The 15,025-nt window shown below is 38.9% G+C and overlaps 1 long non-coding RNA gene across 1 annotated transcript; it reads left to right on the top strand.

Annotated features, from left to right (window-relative positions):
- The first annotated feature begins 2,521 nt into the window (after nt 1-2,521).
- On the top strand, nt 2,522-9,258 carry LOC136405279 (uncharacterized). The gene is made up of 3 exons (XR_010751497.1): nt 2,522-2,629; nt 8,040-8,315; nt 9,165-9,258. It is a non-coding gene; the product is annotated as an uncharacterized lncRNA (long non-coding RNA).
- Nucleotides 9,259-15,025: the final 5,767 nt, after the last annotated feature.

Below are 15,025 nucleotides of genomic sequence, written 5' to 3'. Positions count from 1 at the left end.
AGGGAGTAAGTGAATGAATTAAGTCTCACCAAAGGCCTCAAACTCAGGGCTTTACACTATCAGTTTACGTTTTGCCCCAACAAACATCTACTTGTGTAGAATAACTGTGAATACTACCTCTCTGTTTTAAATTGTCAGGGCACCTGATGGTGCAGAAATGCAGTCAAACTTTCCATCTTCCTTCCCAGACGGAGCAGCTGCCCTAAATCCCTAGTCCTTTTCTGCCTCACTGAAATTGGACTATATTCTGGAAAAGAAATGGGTAGCCCCCTTTCCTCTCTTCCTGGGGCCAAGAACCACTGTACTGGAGCCAGCTTTGTGACCATTCCTCAGAGCAGAGCCGTCCTCAACAGGGGGCTCCCTGACTCGGAAGGATATTCAGAGTTCCAAGATTGCAGGGCCCCAGTGCATCCTGACTCTCCACCGCAACACAAGCGGGGTGTCCAGCATGTAGAGAGGGGTTTATCGGCTGTAGCAGCATCAAGGCATGAAGCCACAGACATTCGGAAGTGCCAGATGGCTGAGCGGCGAGGACCCCAGTTCCCAGGCTGCTGCACGTGACAGGAGAGTAGACACTCTCCTGGCAGAGTCGCCAGAGGCTCTGAGTCAAAGCTGAGTCCATCTAGGAGCATCTAAGTCATCAGCCAGAATGGTCACATGGCAGGATCCAATCAAAAACCTCTAGTTTAATCTGGGACTTCTCACCTTCGGCAGGATGGATGCTTTGGACAGGCTGAGTTTTTTCTGATAGAAGGGGGCTGTCCTGTGCATTGCATGATCTTCATCAGCACCCTTGGCCTCCGCCACTAGATAGCAATAGCAACCAGGCCCCTCTTTGTTCCCCCCTCCCCAATGTGACAACCGAAAGCATCTGCAAACACTGCCAAGCTCCCTTTGGAAGAAAGCGAGTGAGAATCTGGTTAAAACTCGTGGCTCACCAGCACTTTGCACCGTGGACAAGTCACATGAACGCCTCTGATCTAGTTATCTTCGTCAGCCAAAACCAAACCAAACAGAGAAACAAACACAGAGAACATTTTTCAATATTTTTGGAGGATTCATGAAAATATTAAGTGTAGTATCTAGTCTAGTCCTGGTGCAAAGCAGATGCTCAGAAATTAATTTGCTGAGGAGACATATTCTTGGCCAGGAGAGAGAAGAACTGAAACTGGACGAGGAGGGGCCCCTGTGACCCCACCACTGGGACCCGGCTGCCCCCACGGCAAGGAGACAGCGCAGAGACTCCAGCAGGGGGGCGTGTCCAAAGCTGTGCAGCCGGAGCACTTTGCGAATGCCATTTATTTCGCAACACCATCAGATCTTTTCTGGGCGTTCACTCCGCCTAGCCTTCAGGAAAGATCATGTTTATGTGTGCGGCACATGTTGGGTGCTGGTGTGGCAGCATTTTAAGAGAGGGGTTCCCAGAAAGAGGGCCATGGTGGCCTCTCCTAAGAGAGGCAGCAGCATTTGCAGGTGGAGCCCAGGACATAGAGAAAAGGCACAGAAAAGAGGCAAGGTAGCTGTGAGTCTCGGTCCTGCTAGTTGCTAGGTGAGCTTGGGCACATCACCACCCTGAGCCCCACTTGCTTTATTGCAGGGGTATGGTGAGAATAAACAGAATCATCTAGGTAAGTGAGCAGGCACAGAGCTGGAACATGGTGAGTACAAAACAAACCTAAGCGTTGACAATATTACCTCTTGCGGCATCAACTTTTCCTATTGTTGTTTTTATTATTGTTATCACTATCTTCGTGATTGGCCAGGTAGTGCGAAGAGCATTTACCCTGACTGACTTCAGATCTGCCCCATGCTGAAGCCAGGACACTAGCCTGTTCCCTGGGTTTAGAGGGCTGCTGAGCATGCAGGTCGATTTAGCCCACGTCTCCCTAAAAAGCGTGTGAGGCCCTTTTGGGGTAAAAATCTGAGTAGTCTCTGGTCCCAGGACATCAAAGTGGCTTTATCTCTCTTGGCAGGTTAAGCTACTAGGAATACTGAACATTTTTCTGTCACACCCATTGCCAAGGGTGCAATTTGGGAAAACAAATAGGGATTTATAGATAGCAACTTTCCTCTTCTTCTATTGATAGCTGGAGATAATTCATGCCTGGGTTTGGACAAATGCAAAAATGTGCATTTAGTTTGTATTTGGATTCGTTCCTCATGGATATTTGTCATCTTAACCTAAAATTCAGGCACTTCTCTGTTTCAACAGATGGGAGGAGGTACTGTGAAAGCCTACCATATCACAAGGGGAGAACAAGGTTAAATTAAATTCAAGGATAGGTCTTGGCATGGCGGGACAAAGTGTGCATCACCATATATTTCCCCACGAAATACAGAATGTGCTTTTAGGTGTGGCTTACATTCTTGCAAAAACAATGGGATGGAAATATTTATAGACCATGTTTGTCTGATGATTTAACTCACTGCAGGAATATGGTTTGCAGATAATTCTTGATACCTACTTTCCTTTAATGAAGGCCTAAGTCAGAGCCTGGATCAGCATATATCATGTTTCCTTGTCAATGATGAAAAAAGGATTTGGGGCCCTGCTGCTTTTCCTGTCCTCTTCTGCTGGTTGACATCCCGTTTCCTGAGGCCACTGCTGGTGGTTCCTACAACATGGCAGGTAACAGACCGAGTTGGATCAGCTGGTGACACTGGGGTTGGGTGGGTGGGGGGGAGAAATAAATGGGAGAGAATAGGAGGAAAAGATAGAGAAAATGAAAAGAATTGGAGAAGAAAACCTTCATATAATGCTTCTTCTACTACATCACACCAATTAATGCAATTCAATAGAAGAATGCACTTCTTGATTCCTCTGATGAGTTTTTACTGAGCCCTGACTATATGCTTACATACCAGACACTGTGATTAGGACTGGAGCATAATTAAACTTTGGATAATGAACCCAGAATCCATCTAACACTGAACACAGAACTCTGGTTTGCATACTTTTTTCCCCCTGAAATTTTCCAAAATGCCAATAGCACAATAATTCTTGCCCTCTGAGAATAAGCAAGAGGCCATGTAAGATCTTGGCATTCCTTTTATATCAAAGGGAAAACAATGGCATTCACCATATTTTAGTTTAATGTATTTTTATTAACAGAATTTTTTAAAGACAAGCAAATCCTGTGTACTATATCTAATAAATCTTTTAATGTAATGTTATTGATTATCTAGGGATTTTCACTGACTTTTCCGTGACCAATACAACTTCTCAGAACAGTTCTGGTTGACTAGAGGCCACACAGAAAATCTCTCTAGAATGATAAAAACACAACACTTCAGCTTTGTAAGAGATGCTAGAAGTCATATCTGAGTGCACCTTCGTGTATAGATAAAATGAAGAAACACAAAGAATAACTGAAGAACCATTTCAGTGAAAATCTTTCCAAAGAGTAGTTCAGGCACAGCTTAACTTTGTTGAGGACCTCTTATGTTCCTGATTTAGTTACAGACACCTTCATCCACCTTTTAATTTTTCCTAGGAAACTAGGACGCAGATATAATGTTCTATATTTAACATGAGGAAAGAAAAGCTCTAAGAAGGTAGATACCTCACCCTGGGCCCCACCCTTAATCTGACTTCGAGACAGAAGTTTCACTGTGTCATTGTATTATAGTTAGTAAAGAAAAAAAATTCTATTACCCAACTTCTCAAAGTTTCTCCCACATTGCATTTGACAATTTCTCTGATGAGTTTTATTTCCTGTATGAAATTATTTTGCCATGAGCCTCTTTTTTGCTGTAGTATTCAAGAGCATTTTTTCATTTACCGGCTGTTTTAATTAAGAAATTAAAATATAGATTTGCATTTATTTTTCAGGTTCCCAGAATCTATATAAAAATCATTGGCTAGATAAATTATATATTTCCTAATTCTTCTTAAAGGAAGATTTTTTTAATTGTTAAAAGCAAATTTTGGATAATAACTGAACAACAACAAAAAAAAACAGAGAAAACAGGATTTAAAACAGGGTCACTTTTATAGCCTATTAAAGAGGAAACTCAAAGACTTTATAGGCCAGCTCAGCTCTAACTGGGTAATTAGGGCGAATAACACAGCCTCACTGTGTAGATGTGTGTGTGGAGAAAGCAATTGTACCCAGGTGACTTGCCTCCCACTATATAGCAGTTATCTCAAAATTACTAGAGGTGAAATTTTAAATACAGGTTGCTGCTCCCCAGCCTCAGAGGTTTTAAATTTAGCAAGTTTAGGGTTCCTCAGAAATCTTTATTTTGCTTAAAGCTCTTTCCAATGATTCTGTTGGTCAGCCATGTAGAGCCATCCATCATGTTAAGAACATTTCAGTCACACCAGACATTCTATTCAGCTTGGAGCTTTGTTATCATGTAAGTTCTGGATGCTTGGGGGGGGAGGCTCAAGTATCCTCTTAGCCCAGATGATATATTGAGGGGACTCAAACCTTGATGGAGTTTTGGTCACCACATGTGGCATGGTTCACTTGTCTCATGGTGGTAAACTCTAAAGCTGTTTACAATGTCCATAATTTTAGTTGTCAGCATGGCAACTCTCTAGGTAAGAGACAAGTTTTGAGTATCTACTCCGTGCCAGGCACTGTCCTTGGGACTTTACCTCTAAACCTTCAATTTTCAAGATTTCCTGGAACATTCAGGTACAGAACTTTCTCCCTGTTGCATCTGCCAGGGATTTTATTCCATGTTACCGGGGGGGGGCATAGTAGAGCAATGTGGTCTTCTGCTGGGCACATGTATCATTGGTTATGAGAGTGAATTGTACCTAAAGGCCACCGATCTTAGAGGTGGTGCCCTAGGTCCCAGAAGGCAGTCAGGGAATGATAAAACAAAAAAATCCAAAGACCACTTTTAGAGTTTTTCAGTTCAGAGGCCAGTGGGAATAGAGAGCAATGATAACTAGAGTGGTCAGAAAAGGCAGTGTTCTCAGAAATAATAAGCAAAGGCTTGGTGACAGGAGTGCCTAGCTCGTACCAGCAGACGAAGACCTGTCTTGCCTACATGATGAGAGCTGGTGAGAAACAATAAGATCAAATAAACCCATGAGACACTGTTTGGGACACAGACTGAGGCTGAATTATGAAGGGTGGTTGTTTTTATTGTCTGTTCTGTTATAGAGAGCTGAAGTCTCAACCTCAACTGTTATCTCCCTTAAGAAGGAGAAGACCCCTGCATTATTCCATACGTAGGTGGGACATAAAAGTGAGACTAAGAGACATTGATAAGAGTGTGGTGGTTACGGGGGGAAGGGGGAGAGGGAAAGGGAAAGGGGGAGGAGGAGGGGCACAAAGAAAACTAGATAGAAGGTGACAGAGGACAATCTGACTTTGGGTGATGGGTATGCAACATAATTGAATGACAAGATAACCTGGACATGTTGTCTTTGAATATATGTATCCTGATTTATTGATGTCACCCCATTAAAAAAAGGAGAAGACCTCATCGGCTCTTAGTGGGAATAAAAGTGCTTTGTCCATACATAATTTTCCTTATGTTTAAAAGGCCTCCATGTTGCTTTTGACATCTTAAATTTTCAAAGGGAGGGAAAAAAGCATGTTTAGTTGCTGAATATTTCTGTATATCTTAAGGACCTTTCATATTTATCATCAGAGACACACCAAAGCACATTACAAGTAATGTGAGCCAGCTGGAGTTTTGCAGGCCAAAATCAGTTGAAGGTTTAATAGTAAAAACCATCTTTTTGTTAACATTTTTCTGGAGCACATCACCAAAGAATGCATGGCCCCTTTCTACATTTTTCAGAAAAGAAGTGTCTTACTAGCTTTTTTTCTTAGGTGTCCGAACACATCTAGGATATGAAGGATTGGTCTGGTTTCTTTTGAGAACTCTTTCAGGGTTGTCTGAACCATATTCTGAACATTAGTGACATTCTTTTAAATGTGGATTTGTGTATTCTCCAAATTCACCCACTTAAACCATATCTAATACACTTGCACAAGACTAGCAAAACCTTATCTGGCATATAAGCTAACCTGTTTCCCCTGTGCTGGTCCAAGCACTGGTGGTTGAAAAAGTAATTGAAGATAGCTATAGAGTTTGGGCATTTTCACCGTTCCCTTCCATCTCAGAATGCTGACTGGGTCACAATTCATGGGTCCCAACATGGAATTCTATAACATCCACTGAAATTCAAAAGAGGGGCAATGGTAAGTGGTGTGGCCTCCAGCCTAATACCAGTCTCCTGAGTACACCATGCTCCTTCCTGATCCAACCCTTTACACATATTGTCCCAAACATAACTCAAGGTCCATTTTATCCTGCTTCACCTCTTCCCTCCACCCTGCTCTATGCTAGTGTATAAGGAATTGCACATAATATTATCAGACTGTGAACTGCTTAAAGGCAAGGACTTTGTCTTATTAATTGCTCCATAATCTAGCCTTCTAGCTAACGTGGAAATGGGAGCAGCGTTCTGAAATATCATGACCTGTATGCATGGTACACTGCAGGAAGTTATTACATGATTACACAAGGAAAGATGAGCAAAGAAATAGCTCTAGGTAGGCTGTTTATTAGATATACAAATCTATCTTTGGAGCAAGATATTATACAAAGGAAAAAAATATCACGCTTATGTACACAGCATTGAAGTTGAGCACATCTAAAAATTTCCCAGCAAAGTTCCTCTGGAAGAAATCCTTAGATTGAAAATCTTAGATCTAAGGCTCACCTCCAGAAGAACTTTGGTGGGAACATTATACACACACTAAACTCAATTATCTAATTTCATCTTCTCAACAACCCTGAGGAAGTGGTTACTATTCACATGTTACAGATCTGTAAACCGAGATGCAAAGTGGTTAAATGCTGACTTGGGACTCTATCAGAACTCATAAATTTAAATGCTATGCTTTTCTCTCTGTTACAAGAAGTAGGCTGAAGAGGAAGAGGGTAAATTACATCGTTGAAGGTGCCAGAAATGAAACTCCAAACCATTACTTAGCCCACTACCTTGTACCTGATGCAAGAGAACTGCTTTGATCAATGAGGGGTGTTGTGTGGTTCTGTTTTAACCTCTAGGGATTTAGCTTCTCTAGCTTTTCTTTCAAGTTTGAACGACTCAAACTCAAACTTGCAAACTCCTCGGGGTCCCAAGAGTCCTCTTGCTCCTGGTCACTGGGCACGGCTGTGCACAGTGAAGATGGTGGACGAAATCCCACTAGCAAAGGAAAAAGATGAGTCGTAGCTATGTGCTGACTTCCATTGGTGCAGCTGCGGAGAGGCACGGCTGCCGCCAACATCCGCTGACGTCTCTTTGTGCCAACAGCCCAAAATAGAAACCCCTGAGAAAAGCCAGGAGCATCCCTCAGAAACACAAGAAGTCTGTCTGGGGGTTAGTTACATGGAAAGATTACACACTGAGCATTGAGGCTTCTGCTGGGTTTGCCCCTGTGATGAATTCTCCCCAAGCCACCACTCCCCCTGCCTCCCGAGTCACACTCAGTAGCCGGGAATGCTCTTAGGAGCCGTCTTGTAGGAGCTCTGTCTATTCGAGAGAAATAAAGCATCACAAATATGAAATTCATATTTTGGCAAGTAATACCATTTGCCATCTTCTATCTTCCCACAGATTTCATTTCACTTAAATAAAACCTTCCTGGGGATTTGGGGCTGTGTAGACCCACCAAAGGCAAAACCCCAGGCAGAAAGGGTAGCTTGTTTGCTTTTCCAAGTGACATTTCCTCAGATGTTTGCTGCCCCGCTGTGCAAACATAGTTACGCATGAAATAAAGTAAAAACAAAAAAAATTAAACAGCAGTTAGTGGTTGGATGTTATTTCCAGTTTGGAACCACTGACAAGGCTGCTATAGAAAACTCTTCCCTCTGTTATTACAAAATAACAGTTTGTGGATGGTGAAAAGAAAACATAACCCAATTTTCTTTTAACTTCAAATACAGAAGCTGGTGCATCTATCATTACCAGCACATTACAATACATTATGGGAGAAGGTCATTGTAACTTTAGAGGGGTTATTTCCATCCGTGTCTCTCATCCTCTCAAAATTGTTACACAGGAACCGGGCTGATGCCAAAGGCTCTGCTAAAGAAAACATGCTGAGCCAAAGTGAGAGAATTCAAGAGAATAAAGCAGAACCAAAAGGCCAATGCCTGGGACCCAATACCAAAGTGGTTTTCGTCACGATGTACTGTGACACAGGAGCACCGAAAACAGCTTCTCTCCTCTTCTCCTTCACGTCTGCCATATGTCCACTTCCGCTTCTCCATACAGACTGTCCTTTATCCAAAGACCACCCAGATGGTCCTTGTCAACATCCATGGCACCCATCTAGGTACAATAAAGTTTCTTCCAACTCTACCCTTCAGAATTTTGTCATTACCTCTTTCTACTAATGATGATGATGATAAAAACAACAGCAATAATAGATTGAATAGTTATTGAAGGTTTACTACATGCCCTGTCACATTCTTATTTAAACAACGTAACAATCCTATGTGATAGTGATTAAGAACGTGCTTTGCTTTTTGGTTATGTGTCTAATTGAACTGTTGTTATTTGGGAACCTCCTTGACAGAAGGGTCTGAGCTTATTTAATCAACATATTCCTTAACCCCAGTCTCTAGTCAGTGCTGAGTCAGTGCATATGAAACAACTGTCCACAGGAGAGCCACATGTTCCAGAATATCTGGAGGGATGGTGATCATATCTGTGCTAAATCACCATTATAGATTATACAGAAAATAAGTATGCCTAAACCAAAAAAAAAAAAAAAAAAAATGGCCAGTAAATGAAAGTGCTGTTCAAGTTCACCTTCTGACTTGCCTTATCATTTTCAAAGGAAATGCAAGTAAACTAACATTTTCAAATGAGTACATCTTTATAATTTGCAGTTAATTTACAAATGTGGTTTCTGAAAAAAACATAAATGAATAATAATTGCACAGAATGAGGAACACAGTTCAAAGTGCTCTCCACTGTAATATCTATCTCCATTAAATGTTTCTTAGCACTTGGAAGACATGACCTTGAGTCAGGGCACTGAGGTTGGCATTGCTCTTTAATGGGTTACCACAGCCATAGAACTTGGCATCATCATTTTGGAAGATGTTTATAGATTATTTATGTTTTTATATAGAAAAGTAAAAATAACTTTTTTCTTTCTCTCTAAAATGAACTAAAGCCACCAAAGAGAAGACAAAACAGAAAGAGCCACGCTATCTTTGATGAGTCTGTGGAACACTTATAACTTCGAACTACAATGTACAGAAAAGGGCTACTGAGAGAAATGAAATGGAGGGGATGGTAAGAGAGGACACCAAGAAAAGGCACCTATCTTTAAAGATCTGGGGTCAGAGCTGGATGATGAGCACAGAGACTCCTTGTTTGAGAGGATACAAGAAGTGAGTGGAGCCTCACAGGATGAGCCTCTCTATTCCAGTGTGATTCTGTGGCATGGCAGGCAAACTAGGGTTGACCAGTAAATGAGCACCATTTTTGAAGAAGCAGATGGTAGAGGAGAAAGAAGGGGAATCAAACATCTCTGAAACTTAAAATAAGATCACACAACACCACCCCCCAAGACACACACATAAACATACTAACACAATGGCCTCATGTAGCATCATTTAGTTTTACTATAAGCAGAAGAGCTTTTCAGTGCCCATGGCTCTTACTTTTACCTTCAGGGCAGAGTGTTGATGAGCAAGTTTCTGTAGACAGACTCAAACCCCTGCTTGCCTGCGACTCAAGTTGCTTCTAACCACAGCTTCCTCTTCCTCCCACTGGTCCCTTGTCCACAAAATCTGTTCATAAATGTCTTGTCCAAGAATTCCCTCCACTTAAATGTAATAACAAAATAAAATGAATATTATCACTAGTATTCATTGCATTATTATCAAGAAAAATAATAAAACTTAATATCAAACCTATAGAACATATTTTTTTATCAAAAAATAAGATATTGTACAATACGAACAGAAGGCAGATAAAGAATAATTCCAGTTTGGGGAAAAATATGTTGTTCATACATATGTGATTCTGTTTCTGGAGTCTATTCTGTTCAATTGTTCTATTTATCTGCCTTTATGCTAACAGTACTGCATCTTGATTAACATAACTAATACATCTTGAAATCAGGTAGTGTTATTCTTGTACCTTAGGTTCTTCCTTTTCAAAAATTTCTAGGTCTTCTGAATTTACATGAATTTCAGAATCCTCTTGTCAATTGTACAAACTTTCCACTGAGATTTTAATGGGTTTGCCTTGAAATTGCAGATTAATTCACAGAAGGCTGACGTCTTTACAAATTTGTGTCTTCTGATCCATCTGCTGATAACACACCATTCATTTAGGTCTTAATTTCAATTAGCAATGATTCTTGTTTTTAGTGTGTATAATTTGTATAACTTTTGTAAGATTCATGTCTAAGCATTTCATATTTTTGATTCTCTTGAGAACTCATTATTTTTATTACAATTTTTTATTGTCAATGGCTAGTATGTACAAAAACATTAATATTTGGATATTAATCTTGTGTCTTTCAACTTTGTTGAACCAGTTTTTAGTTCTATAACTTTTTGGGATTCCATAGGACTTTCTACAAAAATAATCATGTTGCCTATGAATAGAAATTACTTTCCTCCTTCCTTTCTTTTCTGTATGTCTTCTTTTTTTCTTACTTTATTACACTGGCTAGAACCTCCAGTTAAATAGCAAGAATTAGAATATGGATGTATTTTGACAATATTACACTAAGCTAAATCAGTCAGATGAAGAAGGACAAGAATCATACAATATCACACAAATCTGAGATATTAAACAGAACACAGCAAGCCAACAACAACAACCACTACAACAAAAGAAAATTATAGACACAGACAGCAAACAGTATGGTGGTTACCAGGAGTGAAGGGAGATGAGAGGAAGATGACTAGGGAAAATGGGATCAAATATACTGCTCACAAAAATTAGGGGATATTTCAAAATAAATATGAAGTGATAAAAAAAGAAGCATTTGATTTTTTTTAAACAAGAACATCAGAAAAGCAAACGACAAGTCAAAGAAAGTTGTTTGATTATGCAAGTGAGATGCAAAACCGATTTTTATTTTATTGATGAAAATGCACTAGACAAAAAGCTGAAAGTCCTGGAGTGTCTGCACATTCCCTGATCCCCTCAGTTTTGTGAGCAGTGTCTATGGCAGTGAGCACACAAGCCAATACATAGATAATATATTAAAAATTGTGCACCTGAAACTTACATAATGTTACTAACCAATGTTACCCAATAAATTTAATTTTTAAAATGAGAACATTCTTGTTTTATTCTTGATATTGGTACAAGAGTTTTGAGACATTCATCATTAAGAATTATGGTAGGAGTCAGTTTCTCTCAGAGGCTTTTAGGTCGAAGAAGTTACATTTTATTATTGATTGCTAAGAGTTGTTTATGTAGTTTTGTTTAAACCAGAAATGGATGTTGCATTTTGTCTAGAGCTTTCCCCACATTCCTCATAAAAGTATATCTTTTTTTTTTTTTTTTTTTTTTTGTATTTTTCTGAAATTGGAAACAGGGAGGCAGTCAGACAGACTCCCGCATGCACCTGACCAGGATCCACCCAGCATGCCCACCAGGGGGCAATGCTCCACCCATCGGGGGCATTGCTCTGTTGCAACCAGAGCCATTCTAGCGCCTGAGGCAGAGACCACAGAGCCATCTTCAGCGCCCGGGCCAACTTTGCTCCAATGGAGCCTTGGCTGCGGGAGGGGAAGAGAGAGAAAGGGAGGAAGGAGAGGGGGAGGGGTGGAGAAGCAGATTGGCGCTTCTCTTCTGTGCCCTGGCTGGGAATCGAACCCGGGATTCCTGTACACCAGGCCAATGCAATACCACTAAGCCAACCGGCCAGGGCAAAAAGTATATCTTAATTCAACAAACAAACTCTGTATTGAGAAAGAGAGAGTGTATATTTTTAATCCAATCTGACTGGCTCTGTCTTTCATTTAGTGAGATTAACCAATTTACAATTAGTGTACATTCTGTTCTCTTCGTAATTACTTCTTATTTCTAAACTTCTGTATTTTCTCTCTCGATCTCTTTTTCTTCTTTTTTTGTATTCTATGAATAATTAAAATTGTCTTCTTTTATTAAAAATTCTACATTCTATTTTTATTCCTATGACTTTGGACTTAAATTATGACACCTACATATCTTTTATTATGCCTTTTTAGTGTTTAAGCTTCTCAAATAATCTAGTTCCTTTCCTTGAAAAAGAATGGTCTCTTACCTTCTTCAGGTTTCTTTGACTTAAAACATAAGCCATTTCTTAAAATATCTGAAATAAACTACTGTAATAAAAGTAGTAGTTGAAGTCAGTAAAGAAAGAACAATGTGTTTAAAAAATGATGTTGGCATAATTATCTACCTATCAGGAAAAAATAAAGTTAAATCCCTAGTACACTCCATGTAAAAATAAATTTCACATGGATTAGAAATCTAAATATAAAGAACATAAAATTATGAGCATTTAAACTAAATCATTTAGAAGAATATTGATATAACCTCAGGGTAGAGAATGCCTTTGCAGCCAAACAGGAAACCAGAAACCATAAATGAAATCATGGCAGATTTCTTACATTCCATATTTTTTTAAATGACACATTTCATTTGCTTTATATTTTTATCATGATCCTTATATACATTTTTATAAAATGTTGCAAGTTATTTTTTCTTTTATTCTTGTTGAGAAAATTATATGACTATTTTTTGTCACATAACTAAAACCTTTTTGCATATCCCATTTATCATTTTAAAAGAATCTATTCTTTTGTTCTTGAAAATATTTTTTTTGTAGATCACTAACTTCCTGTGCTGGTCCAGATGTCATCATGTGATTTATTTCTCTTGTACCTCTCAGCTAATTGCACTGTATCTTGTAGCTCATGTTTTCTTTATCTCACACAGTTTTTTGAAATATCATTTCCTTGAGTATATCTTTTAGAAATTTCCTGACACTAGTACCTGAGAAAATTTCTATAGATGTTTTCATTTTTTTCATATATTCTGATAACTTAGTTGTATATAAAATTCCAAATTAAAACTAACTTGTTCTTAAAGCCTGGAAGGAGTTCTTCCATTGTCTTCAGCATCCACTACTGACGATAAAAATTCTGACGCCAGTTTGATTTCGATCCACTTAAATTCTGTGATTTTGCCTTTTTTAAAAAATATTTTATTTATTGATTTCTAGAGAGAAGGGAGAGAGAGAGAGAGAGAGAGAGAGAGAGAGAGAAAGGGGAGGAGCAGGAAGCATCAACTCCCATATGTGCCTTGACCAGGCAAGCCCAAGGTTTCAAACCAGCAACCTCAGTGTTCCAGGTCGATGCTTTATCCCACTGCGCCACCACAGGTCAGGCTGATTTTGCCTTTTAAGAAGTTTCTCTTTATCCTTTGTGTTCTAAAATATTGGGAAGAGAATAAAAGAATCTCTGTGTGTGTTACCTTGAGGTCATTTGGATATTACTTTTGAATAAAAAATCTAATTTTTTTTTCACCTCTGATAAATCTTACCTTGAGATCACTTAAAGTTTCCCCTTAATTTGAAAAACCATCTTTATACAACTCTGGTAAATTGTTTTCTATCATTTATTTATTTAAATGCCTCTCCATTTTTTTTATGTTCTCTCTTTCTAGAATTTTATTGAATGTCAATATTTTTTAGTACTGCATATAGGTTACTTATTCTTTCATATTTATCGTTTTCTTACCCCCTTCTGGAAAAGATTATCAATTTTGGCTCTTAGCTCTTCCATTAAACTTTAAAATCAGGTAAACAATTATTAATTTCTGAGAAGTCTTATATTTTTTCATTTTTTCATTTCAATTCTTGTTTTATAGAAGCAACAATATCTCTCTGACTCTATTTCTAGCAATTCACTCATGTCCTATGAACTATCTATTATTTGTTTTAGGTTTAACTGATCTGGATTTAAAACAGTTTTCTTCATTAATGCATTCATTTTCCTCATGTTTCTGGTAAAATCTTGATTATTAGTTACAGTTAAGCATGAAGAACATTGTTGATTTTTACAGGTAGTTGAAATACTGTTCTCATATGCCTTCCTCTTGCTGAGCTAATTAATTGGGGACTCTATGTCTGGTGTTGAAATTGTCAGCAGGAAGGTTTTACTCTAAAGTCTGCACACAGAGCAGAGTTGGTCATTCGAGTCCCAAGTACCGTATTGATAGGGCCTTCACAAGACTTAGTCTTTCTCAAGAGGTAAGTTAAGTGCTGTCCAAGGATCACGCTCTTGTTTTTGCTTTTCCCTGTTTTGTTTGCCAGCCAGCCAGCTGCTGTGTGTGAGGGTGCTGATCAGGAGGGGAGCCAGCAGGAATACTGTCTCTTTTCTAGTGTGTACCTGGTAATTCTAAGTGCACCCTCTTCCCATATTCTTCCATGAAGACTGGATTTACCTCTTTCTGTGACTTTACATAAAAAAGACAGAAAACACAGAAGTGAATAAATCAACAGGCAATATAATTTCACACCATAATTACCATGAGAGAAATAAAATACAGTAATTATTATGAGAAGAGACAGTGAGAGGTACCTTACTTTTTGCCTCAAAAAATTAGAGATAATTTTCAGAGCAAATATTTGGAAAGAAAGAACATGGAGATTCTGAATTCTTTGCTTTTGCTGACATTTCATATATGTTCCTGCATATATGAAAGATAATTTGCTGCAGTGGCCAGTGAAGACAGAGACCAAATGCACGCGAGTGTCATTCTTTGAGGTCCGCTGGTTTGAAGAGTGGGTTTTGAGAGAGGACTTGCAATAAAGTAGTCTATTTTATTTAGAAAAAAAATTTAAAGCAAATTAAAGTGGTTCTAACATCACTGTAAATAGGAGAGAGGAAGGAACATTTAAACTTAACATAAAATTTTATTTTAAGTTCAATTAATACAAATCATTGATGTCTGTCTATAAAACAGAAACTGTGTATGCACAATCAGTGTCTGGCACTATGCACTCTCAAAAATAAT

Source organism: Saccopteryx leptura, chromosome 5 (assembly GCF_036850995.1).
Source record: "Saccopteryx leptura isolate mSacLep1 chromosome 5, mSacLep1_pri_phased_curated, whole genome shotgun sequence".
NCBI lineage: Eukaryota > Metazoa > Chordata > Mammalia > Chiroptera > Emballonuridae > Saccopteryx > Saccopteryx leptura.
Note: the sequence above shows the minus strand (reverse complement) of the source record. Positions and strands in the feature narration are given on the sequence as shown.